Here is a 17,809-nt window from a genome sequence, read left to right as displayed (position 1 = left end):
ACCATCTCCTGGGCAGCTGTTCCAGTGCCTGACAACCCTTTCAGTAAAGAAATTCCTCCTTAGATCCAGTCTGAAACTCCCCTAGTGCACCTTGAGACCCTTTCCTCTCTTTCTATTGCTTGTTACTGAGGAGAACAGACCACCCTTCTTGCTACAACTTTCTTTCAGATGGTTGTAGACAGCAATAAGGTCTCCCTTCAGCCTTCTTTTTTCCAGGCTAAACAACCCCAGATCCCTCAGCCGTTCCTCACGACACATGCTCCAAATCCTTTACTAGCTTGGTAGCCTGCCTCTGGATCCTCTCCAGCACCTTAACATCCTTCTTGTAGAGAGGGGCCCAAAACTGGATACACTATTCGAGGTGCAGCCTCAGCAAAGCTGAGTACCGGGGAATGGTCACCTCCCTCCTCCTGCTGACAACACTGTTCCTGGTACAGGCCAGGATGCCATTGGCCTTCTTGGCCACCTGGGCACACTGCTGGCTCCTGTTCAGCTGGATGTCAACCAACACTCCCAGGTCCCTCTCTGCCTGGCAGCTCTCCAGACACGCCTCCCCAAGCCTGTAGCACTGCTGGGTGTTGTTGTGGCCCAAGTGCAAGAGCTGACACTTGACCTTATTAAAACTCATGGCACTGACCTTGGCCTAGCCATCCAGCCTATCTAGATCTCTCTGTAAAGCTTCCCTACTCTCAGGCAGATCAACACTTCCACCCAGCTTGGAGTCATCTGCAAACTTACTAAGGGTGCACTCTATCCCCTCATCCAGATAATTAATAAAGATGTTAAAGAGGACATGTCTTTAACTTTTCTTTTTTCTTTTTTTTTCTTTTTAAAGTAGATGTGAAAAATATTAACTTTTATTATTACAGGTTTTATTTCTTAACTAAGGTTGGATTCAGAAAGTGTTCAGGCCACAATTGTAATGACTTTCATTGAGCATTTTCCATATATTTAGCTGTCTACAGAAGAGTTTCTATGAAAGAATCAGAATCAAAAGATTGGAATTTTAAATAGGAAAGAAATATTATGCTTTTCTTCAATTAAACCTTAAGAGTGGTGGGGTGTTTTCAGTCTGCAACATAATGTTACGTGTTTGCATTTTAGCTAGTGTTATTGTAACTTTTCTGATTGGTCCATATTTGCTGTTTCTAAGGATCAGCTCTTACTGGCGTTCTATTCTGTCAGCAGTGATATTCTCTTAGAAAATACTTGAGTGAATGGTTATTTTTCAAGGGTTCAGAAGGAGCTACTGTGTTGACTTTTTGCCATCTACTGTGTAGAATCCGTTTGTAATGAATAAATACACTGCTTTCTACAAAATGGTAGCAATTTTAAACAAAATGTTGCAGTATTTTAAAAAAAAATAAAGATTATCTGTAATCTTTCATCTAAGGTTAGTGAAAGAAATAAATTCCTAGCAAGGGGCATTTGATGCTTGGCTGATCTTTCCCATATATGTTGGCAAAAGAAGAAATGGGTGAGATGACTCATGAACTCAAATACTGAAAGGTCAAGTTCAGTTTAAATAGTTGGTTTACCAGAGGAAATCACTTATGAATACAAACTTTTCCTCTGCATATCCAGATTCTTCTTACTTGTGCACATCTGGACAATGCCATATATGTTTCTGTTCTGTATTTCTTAGGGCAAGCAAAGCCATAGCTTTGAATTTCCTTTGTAGATGATAGATCTGTGTGAAGTTGATTATTCTTTAAAGCTTTCCTTGATCTCAGACCAATTCAGAAAGGGACAGAAATCTAGTTTTATTACAGTTCTGATCTATGACTCAGAAAACTGAAAAACAGATTTAGTATACCAGCTGTTAGGTTTTCACAGTACTATGTGATTACAGAACCGTATACTGACGTGTTTGTGTTGGGGCTCTGGGATAGAAAGTAAAGGCAGTTTTCAACAGCCTACTAGGAAAATATTCTGAATTCTGAAAATCACCCGTTACCTTTGCAGAATGCCACTTTGCAAAGCTGCATATAAACAAACAATGATTTGTGAATCCTTACTATGAGTGTATGATTCAGGATTCATAGAACTGTGGAATAATTCAGTTTATGAGGTACCTGGGAAGGTCATGTACTCACTACGATGAGATATACTTCATTTTTCTTAAAGTACCTTATGTTTCAGGATAGATTAATCTGTTAACATTAGTTGTCTTTTTCCTTTTTTTTACGTGTTCCATATGTAAAATCTCATGCTCCCTATAATTTAAGGATGAATAAATCTAATACACAAATGACTGTTGAGTTGAAAATGTTGCTTGTCTCCTTAGACTCTGAGACTTTGCATCCCACTTGCATAGGCAGCAAAACTATTACAAATAAATAATTTTTCTTAACAGTACTGTTATACACTATAGAGTGAACATGGATGAACTTGTAATAATTAGAGAATCAAATTAGATAAGATAATTTAAGTTGTGTATTATCAGATGCTTAAGAGAATTTTCTGAAAAATTGTCAGCATTTTAGTTAACTGAAAATGTTCTATGAGTAATGAAGCACACTGAAATCCTTCTACTAAGGTAGCTCTTGGTTAACTTCACATTATTTTATATTTTTGAAGTCAGATAATTTAAGCTACGTATCTAAGGAATTTATGGTCTCTATCACCCTCTGTTGGACATTTTGCTGCATTACCAGAACAGTGATATCCTTGTGTTAAAAACATCTGTTTTGTTCTCAAGGTGACTGTTAGTAGTATCAATTTACCTTATTCTTAGAAACAAAAGATTGAACTGTTTCTATAATAAAATAATTGAAATTACTTAGAGGATAAAGAGTATGATACAGACATGTTCAGATCTTCATCTGAAATAAAAATGAAACACTTTTTAACCATTTAAAACATTATATAAGGCAACCATAGGAAACAGTTAGAAGGTCTCAATATATGAAGTACAGTGGCACCTGTTAACATTGAAAATATATCAGATGGGTTTTGTATTAGTGTCAAAACCAGAATGTTTAATACGTTAATTATCTTCCTTTTTGGTTGTTAACCAATGCTAGATAGAATAGATTTTTAAAAGTGAAGCGTTGTTTAGTCTTATCAATGACGATAATCTGTTGCATAACAGAAGATATTACACACAGTATTATGTACAAAAGCCTTTCTCAAAGCCTTCTAGTTGCAGCTCCTACAATATCATGCAGGAAGGTTAGAACAACAGTATATTTCTGAGTACCTCCAAACAGCATGCCAATAACCATTTCCTTATGTCCAGAGAGTGTCTTTTTTCACTATTTGCTTTTCTTTTTTTCTACTGGCCCCCAGAGTTAGAAGTAAAAGCCAAATAGCTTGTCCAGCACCACAGGTGATATGTAACAGCACATTTTTCAGATAGAGTGGTTTGAAAAAACTTAGTATATTCTTGTGATGAAATATCCTAATTTGTTTTTTTTTTAAAAAAAAATCCTTATTTTTCCTTAAGTGGAATTTTTGTGTTCCATATTTTGTCCATTACACCTAGTCCTGTCACTGGACACTACAGAAAAAAGTGTTACCCTATTCTCTTGACACACAACTTTCAGTTACTCGTAAGTATTAATGAGATCCTCCCTCAGTCTCCTCTTCTCTGAGCTGAACAGCCCCAGTTCCTGCAGCCTTTCCTCATATGAAAGATGTTTCAGTCCCCTGATCATCTTGGTGGCTCTGCACTGGACTCTCTCCAGAAGTTCTCTGTCCCTCTTGAGCTGGGGAGCCCAGAACGGGACACAGTACTCCAGATGAGGCCTCCCAGGGCAGAGAAGAGAGAGAGGAGAAACTCCCTTGACCTGCTGGCCACACTCTTCTTGATGCATCCCAGAATGCCATTGGCCTTCTTGGCCACCGAATCACAGAATCTCAAGAGTTAGAAGGGATCTTGAAAGATTTAGTCCAACTTCACTGCCAGAGCAGGACCTCCTAGAGTAGGTCACAAAGGAACTCATCCAGATCGGTTTTGAATGTCTTCAGAGAAGGAGACTGAGCAACCCACCTGGGGCAGCCTGTTCTAGTGGTCCCTCACCCTCAAAGTGAAGAAATTCTTCCTTATATTTCTTTGGAACCTCTTATGTCCCAGCTTATACTCATTGCCATCATGGAGAAGAGCCTAGTTCCATCCTCCTGAAATCCACTTCTTACATATTTGTAAACATTAATAAGATCACCCCTCAGGCTCATGTTTAGTTTATTATCAACCAGGACTCCCAGGTCTCTCTCTGCAGAGCTGCTCTTCAGCAGGTCAATCCCCAGCATGTACTGGAGCATGGGGTTGTTCCTCCCCAGGTGCAGGACTCTGCACTTGTCCTGTTGAACCTCATGAGATTCTTCTCTGCCCAACTCTCAAGTTGGTTGAAATTTCACTGAATGGCAGCACAGCCTTTTGGGGAATCAGCCAGTCCTCCCAGTTTGGTGTCATCAGGGAACTTGCTGAGGGTACACTCTGTCCCCTCATCCAGGTCGTTGATGAAGATGTTGAACCACGCTGTTCCCAGAAACGACCCCTGTGGAACCCCACTGGCCACAGGCCTCCAACTTGACTCAGTTGATCATCACCCTCTGGGCTCTGTCATTCAGCCAGCTCTCAATCCACCTCACCATCCACTCAACCCATGCTGCCCGAGCTTTCCTATGAAGATGCAATGGGAGACAGTGTCAAAAGCTTTGCTGAAGTCAAGGTAGATGAGATCCACTGCTCTCCCCTCATCTAGCCAGCTAGTTATGCTCTTGTAGAAGGCTACCAGGTTGTTGAAACCGGATTTCCCCTTGGTGAATCCATATTGACTCTCCCTGGTAACCATCTTTTCCTTCATATGTTTAGTGACAACATTCAAGATGAGTTGTGCCATCACTTTTCCAGGGATGGAGGTCACACTGACTGGCCTGTAGTGTCCTGGTTCCACCTTCTTGCATTTTTTGAAGACTGGAGTGATATTGGCCTTTCTCCAGTCCTTAAGCACCTCGTCTGTCCTCCACAATCATTCAAAAATGATGGAGTGGCTTAGCAATAGTATCAGGCAGCATTCATGGGTGCATCCCATCAGGTCCTATTGATTTATGAGTGTTAAGCTTCCCCAACAGGTCTTTAACCTCATCCTCGTACACCAAAGGAAAGTTTTGTCTGTGTCATTGCAATAACTAGTACATTTATTAATGCAAGTATTATTAAAAACCCTATTCATAATTGAAATGATTGTATACTTCTTGGTGTACGCAAGACTGAATGCTAATGAGATGAAACCCTTTTGAAGCAATTAAATAATTAAAAAATAAAAGTAGTAGGCAAAATAGGAAGAACGAGGTGATATTCTATCTATGTAGAAGAAAGAAGGATAAGAATAATCTTGATAATCAGTTTTATTATTATTTCTTTGTAAAATTGTTTTTCTGCACATTTGAACAATGTTCTTTCTGACAAAATTTGGAAAGTGAACAACTTTTTCCTTGATAGTACTATTGAGTTCTACTTTTGTGTTTTCAAAATTGTTTTTTTGTGCAACAGCTGATTATTGCTTATATATATACATTGAATATGTTTCAATATTACTGAGTATTTGTCATTTGTTTTAATGAATTTGCCACCTGTCTCCTAGCTGTAAATTTTCACAGTGCTGTTAAGTTAAAGAATGCTGATGAATGTCAGGTTTCCTCAACTTGCTGTTTAACCAGAAGCATGTGCTTTCTATTTTGAGATATTTTTTCTTCTAGTTTTAAATCAGTGTATCATTTAATCATTTAAACATGAGTAGAATGTTGAGTGGGTTTTAATGAACAAAGCAAAGCTGGAGGAAAAATGTTCCTAATAATTTTGACGTGAGTGTGAATGTACCCACAGGGAACTAAGTTGCATGCATTTTTTTGCAGACATCTGAGACACTTTTGCTAGAAGAAGTCCTTCCCAATACTTGGGCGGGTGTTAGCATTGTCTCATTTACTTGTGGAGACAGAGAAAATGCAATTTGTAATCGTGAAACAAATCGCTTTTGTAGAGATGGGAGTTACCACGCAGTGGCGCACTTTACAAAAGGATTGTTTAACGTTTCTCATAAGCCTTCATTTGGGTGGGAACCGTAGATGTCTTTTAAGAGTACCTGAAGCAACCATTTTCTCTCTCCTGATTTTTGTGTTACATTTTCTCTTGGATTGTGGTTTATTTTAATCTTTGAGTTAGCTTCTGAAGTTAACTGAAAATATCTGAGCAGTTTTAAAGTGCACACAGTCTGTAACTTCAGTAACAAAGTGACTGGTGGAGGAGATTATGCTTGCCTTTACAAAAATAAAAAAGCATCAGATGTTAACATCTTTGCAAATTTTATAGGAAGGTAACTTGAGTCAGCTATAGGAAGCATGGCCAAGCATGCTAAATCTTCATCAGGAAAACATAATTAGGCAAGTGCTGACTTGCACTAGGTTCCAGGTAACAGAGCCATAGGTGGCGTAGCTGTTTTAATTTAGGTTACTCTTAATGATTGTAGAATCAGAGTAGCAGGTGAGAATGATGAGAACTGTGTACTTTCTGTAAACTGGGATTATTCTCACAACTCATATATGTTGGAATTTAGAGTAGTCCTATGGTTGTTCTTGTGAGGGCAGAGATTGTTTTCCATAGGACTCTCAACTTATTTGTATAATATTGGTTGCTTATACTGGAAAAAAAGGTCTGGTATGATATTGGGCGTTTTGTGTGTGCGCTTCATCTAGCACATAAGCAAGTGAAGATTTGTGTCAAGCATTGTATTTGAGGAGCACCAATGTAATGAACTTCTAGTTATCTGAACTTATCCTAAGAGTACACCTAGAGATAGTGAATTGTTTGTGTTGTTTTTACCATGGGAACCACTGTGTTGAGAATTGATGCTGCAGAGAATTGTCACCAAGGTTTTGCCCAGGATGTGATCACACTGGATATGATCACGCATTTCTACTCTGTAGAAGTGGAGAACTGGGTTTTGTACCTGATAGCATTCTGTTGGAGAAATACATTTCAAAATCAAAAGAAAATTACATCTCTAGTTTTTTTAATATTGAAAGCTTGCTTTTTTCCTTATTTTTTGTTTACTTTCTATCAATAGTAGCTGAGGACACCATACTATGTATGGAGCCTCTATTGGAGACTTTATCATTCAAGGAAAAATAATTGATCTGTAAAATATACCATAAAAGTGAAAAAATATTGTTAGAATGGAATGTGCTTTACATCTCTCTGCTTTTTCATGTATACCATTATAATTTCTTGGCTGTTGGAAATAGGACTCTTCATTATTTCACTTCATAGTAACACACTGATGCCAAGCATTCCATTGGGAAACACCCGCCTGGCATTAATGAAGTGTTAATGGAAGAAACAGATTCCAAGGGCTAAGAAATAACTCCTTTTGCCACTCTGGTCTTGAGAAAGACTCCATAATCCAAAGGATGGAGCTACTTACTCTTGCCTGAAGCTGATACCTGAAACTATATTTCTGTACTCTTTAGTCTCATTATAAATACCCCGGTACTACAGATGTTATCAGGGTCAGGTGTTATTTACAACGACATTTAAAATTTATCTAGCTCATATAATACAGCATTTCTGTCAGTGCTGTGTTTTGGGTTTTTTCCCCAGTTTTAATCCAGTTTCAGACATACAAACCATTCTTGCTTCAGTTTAGGTTAATGCAATACAGATATGGAATAAAACCCACTGAAATAAGCTTATGGAGGCCTGAAAATTTTTAATACATTTAATTCAATGAGAATAAATTTATATAATCCCTGCATGTCATAATTATGTACATAACATTTGGGTTTTTTTCTCAAGAATTTGGAACCCCAGAGCCATATTTCACCACTTTTTTGAACTATAGCCTGAAAAGAAATTTGTGAAAAGACAGAACATAGTTCAGTAACATTAACATTTGACTTACAGGACTAACTACTGGAAACAAATGTTATCTCTGTATGTTAAAATGTTTTCACCAGAGCCACTGGGAAAAAGTAAAATAAAATACTTATGCTAGAAAAAGCATGATTAAACAGACTTTTTTTCTTAAGTGATAAGGAATTTGAATGTCAAATACCTGAGGTAAAATCTCAATCTTGAAAAATGTCCTAATCAGAATTCAAAAAATTAAATGCTTTGAAAAATTTTATTTATCATTTCAAGTCCCATAACATATCAATAGAATGTGTAATTAAGATTAACTGATGCTTATAATTGTATGAACTGTATTCCTTCTTTTACATAAAAATATCTGGATGATTTTCTTAAATGGCAAAAAGGAAACAGCTTCCTTGTGTAACTCTGAGGATTAAAACAATAAAATACTAGAACTTACAATTATATCTCACTGCTATGGTGTCATATAGTTATATAAAAAATAAAATGAGGGCAAAATTACAATATTTGCTTAAAAGGCCCAACCCTAACAATGTTAAACAATGGTTTAACATAAAGTCTTTACTCTAAAATGTTTTTTAACTGCTTTTAAATAATCTGCATGGCATATTGCTTGGAAATTTGTGCTTTACTTCAGTTTGGAGAAAAAGTAGATGCTGCAGTGTACTATGAAACAGCTAATCCAAGTTCTGAATATCTCTATGTTATGCTGTATGTCTCTGTTTTCCTGTCAAATGTAGTCAATATGTATAACCTGCCTATCTAAAGCAGCTTGAGGTGTAGGACAGTAAAGGAGTTGTGTGTAACTTTAATTTGTTCTTATTTCTGCAATTCTTTTGAGCAATTATTTTGCAGGTTCAGATGTGTTTCCAAAAGGTAGAATGTAATCCTTAGTCTGTGATATGCATCTGTCTTCATAGGCTGGTTCACAGTGTTAGAAAATACGTACCAGCTTTGAGCTTAATTGTATAACTACCAAAATAGTTCTGAAAGAAAAAGTTGTAATCTCTTATGATTAAGTGACACAATTAGGGAATCTTGCTACATTTGAATTACACTTCTGTTTGTCTGAACTAATTTCAATTTTTTTTAAAAAAGGTAAAGTTTTCATGAATGCTGGGGATACTCATTTAATAGAAATTAAAAATATTGTATGTTGCTAGACCTTGATTTTTTTTCTCCTCTGATTAAACAGGTTTATAGATATCTATCTGCAAGTGAAGCCAAGTTTCTTTAATCTGGCAGTATTCCCTTGGTTAGAATATTCAAATGATCACTCTTAGTTGCTACTAACTTGCTCTAGGTCTAGCGTTGAGTACACACACTCTTCTTAAGTCTCTGACTACAAGACAGCTGATGATTCTAGCAACTGAAGAGGAAATCAACTTATAAAATTCCCTGAAAGTAATTTTTTTCCTATCTTTTTGACTTTTTTTTCCCAGCATTTTAGTGTAGTATATTTTTTTAATGACAGTTGTTAATTTTTACTGTCTTGTTTAAAGTTTCTATTTGCTTGAAGCTGTTGATAATGTCTTTCTGAGGCCTACAGCTGGCAGCGTTAGCTGGATAAGAAGTGAGAGAGATGAGCTGAATTGTTTTGAGTTCACAGTACAAACATACAATTTAGTAATCATCCCAGTAGATTAATGTTCTGCATTATCTTCTTTTAAAGAACGAAGATAAAGTCCTGCAATGGAGTATTATACTACTAGCAAAGGATTCTGAAAGTGTTTATTAAGAAATACTCAGTAACACGTCAATCCTTTCACATAATAAATAAACCTGAATTCTTGAGCATTGGTTCTGCTTCTGAGTTACTCAGTTTCTGCCATGATGTGGAAATTAAGCGTAGACTGGTAAAAAGGTATGTGAATAAAAGTATGAATAAATGTGATCTAAAAACTTTTCCTTTTTCTCAGTCCCATTCTGGAGTATTTATGAGTGTATTCTAACAAAACAAACTATGATGGCCTGTAGTACAATAGCTCACAGCATGGTACCACATTCATAAAAGGGGCAAACTGATGAAGAACCATGTACTCTGTACCTTAGTTGAGGTGGAAGTATTTTGTGTTATGTCTCTTGTGCAGGAATTACTAATATATAGTTAATACCTTTTAAGTAACCAAGAGAACTAAATCTGTTTTCTGTTACAACAGTTCAATTAAAAAAGAAAAGAAATTTCAACCAGTTGAAATTCATTCAAGGGAGATGAGAGATTGTAAAAGAATCATGCAGCTAGTGCAAGATCCCTCTTCAGAGATTAAATAGCAAAGGGAAACAAAGTAATTCATTTTTTATTACAAAGAAACAAAGAGGGCTGCAGCAGAAATGATATTCTGATACTCAGATGTAAGGGATCTGTTTAACACCTGGACCGGCAAGCAATGCGGAGAAAGTTATTCTGATTGCATAAATATTCCTTCTTGATTTCCTATGTAGAATATGGATGAAAGCTTTGCAATTATTCCTAAATTATAAATGATACTGTAAGAAAAAATTATCTCTGTTTTTAGTTACAGAATTTTTCTCTGTTAAGTGATTGGGTTATGTTTCTTGTGCTAGAGATCAGAGATTGGAAATGTTCAAGCTATTCGACTTTCAGTATCTCATTGTGGTGATTAGGTTAGGATTCCTAAAAAAGGGCTTATAGATCCCTCTGTGTGGAATTGGAATGTCTAATGGTGTCATGCAACGTGATTAGGTACCTAAAACTGGACATTTTTAGTAGTCCCCCAGTAGACTAAGTGGTATTTGGACTTTTTCTCTGTATGTTGTTTACGTTGGTAGAGTCTGTCATACATCAGTAGGTTCAGGATTGGGCTGCATCAATTTTCTGCCATTGTCCCAGGGAAATGCTGGATGGGGGAAGGTTCTTACTATGGAGTGTGTGTTATGTCATCCACAAAACTAAAAATTAAGAAACTCTTCCTGAAATTATTGTTGCCTGGCAATGTCTATACTAGAAGACTGTCACTGTAAACAACCACAAATGATTTGGTCATTATAAACATAAGAAAAGCCAGGGGAGAGGGGAGTAAAGCTTAGTTGTACAATATTGGAGCAGGGTTGATATGGTATGACAAATTTTGTGAGAATTCTCATTTGATTGGTCACTTTCTGTCTGCTTGCTTTCCGAATGTCTGTGAGTGGAGTTTAACCTGCCATGGGGTTGGAATGTGCAATAAGAATGCTATAAGTTATTTTTGTTTTTTTTTAAAAGTGACACCTGTACAAGTCTCTTCCAACCCCTGCTGTTCTGTGTGATTCTGCGTGTGAATGTCTGTATGCTAGAGACAGCGTATTAGCACATTGAGATGCTCACGTGGCAGATGGGGTCATGAAGTAGGAGGGAGACTATTTATGATCATTTCTGGGGAAAAAAAATAAAGTTTTGCACATGTGAGGATTTATGAGGTGAATGCTAAAACAATCATTGATACAATAAGTGGAAGTAGGTTTTTTGGTTTTGTTGGGTTTTTATTTGTTTTTCTTTTGTTGTTTTCTCTTGTCAGATTGAATCCATGCAGTCTGGCTCCTGTGATGTCCATGGTTTAGAGATTAGGTTTTTTTCCCTTTGCTGGTTTGTGGCTATGCCTCTGTTGTGTTAGTGCAGTGTTAGCAATTATACATTTGACTAGCGATACATCAGAACTCTTCAAATCAGTTCTTAGAAGTGTAATATGAAAGTATCGCTATTGCTAGAAGTTTGTTTATCTTTTCTTTTATAATACTAATGTATCTATGTGGCAGTGGCAGTGATAGTATTTTAATTACTGTTACTGGTGAAATCGTATTGAAATTCAATCATTTCAGAAACTTTAGAATTTAGACATAGGAATTTTTTTTGTTGACTACGAAACTACTAAGAAATACCCCAGAGGTCTTAATGAAAGTAGAAGAATTTTTAGAAAGTGGTCACAGTGCAGTAAATGCTGTCTAACCTAAGATGTTTTTTATTAAAGAACCAAATAGTAAATAAGTGCTTGATTTTGTGTGATGCTTTTGGGGAGCAAATTGAAAATACTAATAAGGACTGTAACAGATTATTCCAAAATATCTATTATATAATCAGGAAACTGGAACAGCAATCTTGGAAAGCTGGTCTGCAGGAAATTAAGTATTTAGGCTTTGTTTTCATTTAACTACATCATAATATTACTTTAGAACTTGGAAAGGGTCCATTATGTTTTTAGACACTTCTATTAAAACACAAATTACAACTTTCATACTCTGGGATGGGCAAATTTGTCACATGAATAAATAAATCCTTGGAAGGAAGGTATATATTAGACAGTAGTTCGATGTACAGATATTTTCATGCAGGCACTTGTACACACACATATAGATACATCCAGAACAAGTATTTAAAGGATCTGCTCTGTCTTAAAACGTTTGAAGTGTTGCCTTGCTGTGTTAAATGAAAGCCATGCAGAAAAGGGTACTACCGTGTTAGTAACACAGCAAGACATTACATTTGTGGTAAAAGAAGAGGCATTTGGAAAGCAGGTAAGTTCAAGCCTTACCAGCATCTAATGGAGAGATGAAGTCACCAGACTGGTGACTGGTTGGTTGCTTCAGTATTTCATTTAACCTCTTTGATTATCACTAGTATAGCACTGTGTAACGATAACTGAGTGTGAATGTGCAATCTGGACCCAAAAGATCTTTTTCAGATTGTAGTTCTATTAAGAGCTATATTTTTTAACCAAGGTGGAGCCCAATAGTACTGTGACTTTCCTCCTGTGAGTGACTTTCTGGGAACTGGTTCTTGTATCCTCCACATGGATGCATCTTCATCCCTAATATGCTCTTAATGCCTAGATTCTGCATCTCCAAATGGGAATTGTGTAGCAAATCCTTGTTTTATAGGGTGAAACACTTTACGAGACCGAATAGTATTGAAATGTACACAGGGAGTAGATTTGCAGCAAAATTGCACTTCATTGAAACAGACTGGGTTTTGTGTACTTTCTGTATGTTTTGACCGCATCAATCTGCAGGAATTTGAGCAGAACAAAGATGTGTGAGAATATTCTCAGGGGAAACAAGCATGTGAGTCATAATCCTTTGACGAGACCAGAGTTTCAATTTTGATGCAGAAGCTCATGTTTACAAGATGTTTACAAGATACAGTTTAGTTTCACAGGAGTCTATACAGAGCTCCCTTCAGTTTAAATTTCACATTGGTTAAGTTTTCCCATAAGGACTTTGAGCTTTTTTTCAAAAGCTCAAAATCAAAAAGTATTCTGGATGTCATCTGGTACCACCTCAGTCTGTGAAATTTAATAATGTTAGATCAGAGATTGTAAAACAGCATACAACTAGATCAAAATAAGCTCATTTAAACTTGGTTGAAATTGATTTCTTAATAGAACTCAAATGAGATAGACTTTCTTGTGACTTCACAGTGAGGCTAGCGTCTTAATATTGACAATTCTCTTTTATTTTTTTTTCTCACAAGTGCCATGTTTTTTTACCTTTCTTGAAGTCCTACAGACTGGAGTGACATGAGTGTATGATAACTCAGGTATTTGTTTAAAGTAAAGTAAATTTCCAGCTTCCGTGGTTGCTGAGAGAAATAAAAAGCTGACTAGATCTCACACTTAATGGCTCAAACTGCACAAAAGCAATGAGATAAGTTCAAACCTGTAATTAAAAATTCTGTTGATTTCAAGTCTGTGCCCTATTTTGAGGACCCAAACATTTCATTATTGTTAACAAGAAGTTTTTCACATTGGTAGAAATAACAGCAAAACTTGAACAAAACAGAACAAATGTGATGTTATTGATCCTTTTTATGGCCACAGCTTCTCTGCAGTTGCAGGAATATACTATGTTGTTGCTGATGGTGAGATAATCCAATTTCCTGGAATTCTGACAATTTGATATCTATAAACAAGGACATTCATACCTTGGACAAGGAAAAAGTCATCAAATGCTGTGAATAACTTCCTGTTCCCTCTTCGTAACAAACAATGACACCTAATCTCTTCATAGTCTCCTGTAAAAACCTACTTGAGTATATGCATTAAACTTGGTAGATTTTCTTTTTAAATTAAGGTGTATTTAAATATATCAATAATGTCTGCCACGTGGCATTGTTAGCTTTGTAGTTTGAGCTTAACCTGACGTCTAAGTGCATATCATGAAATGAAAATTTGGCCAGGATTAAAGTCATTGTGCCCACAGTCAAGCAATCCCAATAATTCACTGGCAGTATTTTACTATAGTTTGACTTATGTGTAGTTTTAACAAACCCTGTGTAGTGGTAATTAGAAACATAAGTATGTATGTATCTTATAGCAGGGAAAGATGATTTTGAAACAAAAATCTGTTTTGTCTATAAAACACAAAATGTTTTTACAGACATTGCCTTTCTCTTTGCATACTACAGCTTTGCCTATAATTTTAATAACTGTTGTTTGCCAAAGTGTTGACCTTACAGAAATTAGAGCTGCTGTTGTTGCTATGTATATATAGTCTGGCTTATTCTTGATGAACACACAAGGAACTATGATGACAGAGGCGGGATTGTTCCTATGTAAATATGAAAAATATATCCAGTGTACTAGCGACCAACTTCAGAAACTAATTGTAAGTGAAATCAGTCCCCTAGTCCCAAACTTTTCTGTGACAGAAGCATTGTCATTCCCTTCCTGTCAGTGTTTATTCTTTGTATCCCAAGCTGTTTTCTGTAGAGGTGTGACACACGAGTCTAATGAAATCATATTGATGTTTCAAATGTTCATCAATGGCAACTCATAAAATGCAAAGTGGAAGAACTGCTTAGTACAACATTTGAAGGGTAAGTTCTTGCTTTAGCATTAAATAATGTGTTCTTACAAATCAGATGCTTATTCGTTGACGCCGTTCTTGACATGTTACAGTAATGAATGTCATCTTGCTCTCCTAGAAGGGTTGTTTTACACCATAGCTGCATTGCTGTTTTGTTCACTTTAGCACAGTTTTACCTAGTTTAGCAGTGTGGAAACTGTGATGAAAGGAAGAATTGGAGTTCTCTAGCTGTAACTTATCTGATGCTTCTGTTCATAATCAGAGTAGACCCAAATCTGGACCATTCTACTCTAGATTTGCAGTGACACTGGTAAGAAAGATCATTCTGTAGAGGAGATAATGGAGACCTTTGAAATCTTCCACATCTTGGGTAGTAAAAGAAGGAAATGTTTGTGTGTCACATATGTGTGCAGTATGTGCACTACAACAAATAGCTTGAAGAAAATGGCTTAAAATCAACTAGTATTTGCAAAGGTTTGGAAGTACTTTAAAGGTTGGATGCAAAACTACATTATTGCAGGTAATCTAAAACCCAATTACCACCTGTGACTGTGATGCTTGTTCATGTAAAGCAAGAAATAACACAGCCTGAAACTGCTTCCTTAGACGCTTAAGGTAACCACATTAGCTTCCATTTACTGCGGGTGAAGGGGTAAATTATTGTAGCTCTGTTCATTTGTATTAATGCTAAATTTCAGTTGACTAGCTGTAGGTTGAGTATTGATTTTATTCATATTATAAAGTGAATTTTCCTAAAAGAAATTAACCTCTGGGGGGAAAAAAAAAGTCATCTTTCAGAATAACTCTTCATTTTTTCTAGCAGCTTTCATGATCCAAAATAACATGAGTGAGGGACATTGATGTTGTTTCTTGAGAAGGAAAAGAGGTAGCTGATAGAGGGAAAACTGAGTAAACATATTTATCAGAAGAGAACCCAGGCCAACATGTCAAACACTTCAATAGCAACTGAGCATTTTTTAGCAATTTCATTGCTGCTGAAAGCTATTTTAGGCTAAAATTAATTAGTTCAGTATACTTCCATCCTGGAAACTGAGATGGAGATCTTTTGGAGTGTGTCAGAAATATACCTTGGACCTCTGATTTCTCCAGCTGGTCTATAAGGGTTCAGGTCTTTTCTGTTGCTGTTGAGGAGGTTGCCACGTCAGTAAGAATATTCATCACAACAAATTAATAACATGGCAAAAGCGTCTTCTTGTTTTGGTTTGTGGGGTTTAGGCTGCAGTGAATTGTGAGTTGTTTTCTTCTCAGTAGCTTCTTTAGAAGTGGGAAAATTTTTAGAGTTGGGAATGTTTCTCTTCTGAAGAGAACATTAGTTACTATTAATGTATGAGACAACAGTGAGCAGTTCTAGAGCTACCAGTAATTCTACAAAAATTAAGAAATATTAATCAAGCCTTTGAATTCAGTGCATTCAACATGCATGAAATTTTTATGAGCATTGCTATCTAGTGTGTGTTACATGAATTAAAAAAGAATATGTGGCTTAGATGCTTGCCTCACCTCCCTGCTCCTTTTTAGTGCTGTTTAACTTTTATGATTCTCCATTGCTTAGATGTATTTTTATATTTTAGGGACTACATTCAACTATTTTGATCAACACTTGAATCCTTTTGAGGTTAAAATTTGACATTTTTTTTCTTTTTGGACATTTTCCTTCCTGTAGCCAGATATATCACACATGCATACAGGTAGGGCTTCTGTTATTTTTGAAGGTGCAATGGATTTTAAAATTTAATTAGATGTTATTTTGTTGTATTGATATGCTTTATTACTAATGTTTGTAAAATCTTGTATTTATAGATTTTATGTGAAATAGAAACATATTTCTGGGTTTTCATAGTTTTCAGTAATTAAACACAAAGACCAATATGTCTGAATTTACCTTAGCCATTGAATATCTTTTGGGGGATTTGTATTGATGGACCAAATCTCATTTCAGCTGTATACGTGGCTAAAGCTGAAGAGCAACTTGACTAATCTTTTCCTCTTTTAATTTAAATGAAAGTTCAGACATTTATTCAACTAATAAATAATCTTGTTTCACAATTTAAGGTGCTTATAAACAGTCATGAGGAGTGTATTGCAAGGTGTCTTCAGCAGTAAAATTAGAGAAGGACTGAATGTGAAATATTGAGAGATTTCAGGAATTGCGCATTCACTTATTTAAATAAAGTATGAACACAGCCAATTTTTGGGCCAGATAACTGCTTGTTTTTAAAATATTAATCTCAGTGTGTGCTGAGAGGGGAAACAACTTCTAAAGTAGATTCAGGTGGCCTTGTGCAACCCTTGAGTATTATAAAGAGGCATGATCTTTCCATCATGTCAAGTTATTGTTGTATTGAGTGGAAGAATTCTGTATGCATTGAAACTATATTAATATCTGAATACCCAGCATTTAAACCCAGTGGCATGCATGGAAGCTGCCTAAAATGTCTGCATTATTTAAGACTTGAAAATAGTTGTCATAATTTTATGTGTCTTCTACCATGACAAGCCTTCGTTTTAAAAGGATTGTTGCAGTTTATGCTCACATTTAAAGAAATGAGGCATGACTGAAAAGTCTTTGACCTGTGGAAATCCTACCTGCACAAGGATATTGTTTTACAGCCTACGGAATTTTATTAAAACAAATAAATTTTATTACTGTGAGGTTTGTTTGTTTAGAGTTGGCTGTATGTGACAGACGCAGTTTATCTTATGTGCCTGAAGTTTGTTAAGCCCCTTTGCCAACACAAAGTCACAGTGTGACGGACATGACTTCTGAACTCTGGTATGTTTGCAGTGGACTCTTAGATTGCCCTAAGGTCATTCACCTCTGTTATGCACACTAATGAATTTGTACAGCTACTAAGGCTATACTGGTGCTTGGAATTGCTTCTGTAAGTTTCTTTTCCCTCTGATCTAAGGCTTAGATTTCTGTTCTCTAGGAGCACAAGAGATAGAAAGTTATTGTTTTGCAAGTAACACTTGTATATTGTGATTTTCTTCCACCTTCCATATAGCTCTGAGTTTGTTGCTGTTTTCTGCAACGAAGTCAAATCGGGTGAAAGAGATTCATTTGATTTCCACCCCCCTTTCAGATCTAAATGAAGTAGTAAATCTGTATATCAA

At 36.2% G+C, this 17,809-nt stretch overlaps 1 protein-coding gene across 4 annotated transcripts in view; it reads left to right on the top strand.

Moving 5' to 3' along the window:
* Positions 1 to 17,809, top strand: part of THSD4 (thrombospondin type 1 domain containing 4) — a 345,093-nt gene that overhangs the window by 173,867 nt on the left and 153,417 nt on the right. The window lies entirely within an intron of this gene.

This window comes from Colius striatus, chromosome 7 (genome assembly GCF_028858725.1).
Source record: "Colius striatus isolate bColStr4 chromosome 7, bColStr4.1.hap1, whole genome shotgun sequence".
Lineage (NCBI taxonomy): Eukaryota > Metazoa > Chordata > Aves > Coliiformes > Coliidae > Colius > Colius striatus.
Note: the sequence above shows the minus strand (reverse complement) of the source record. Positions and strands in the feature narration are given on the sequence as shown.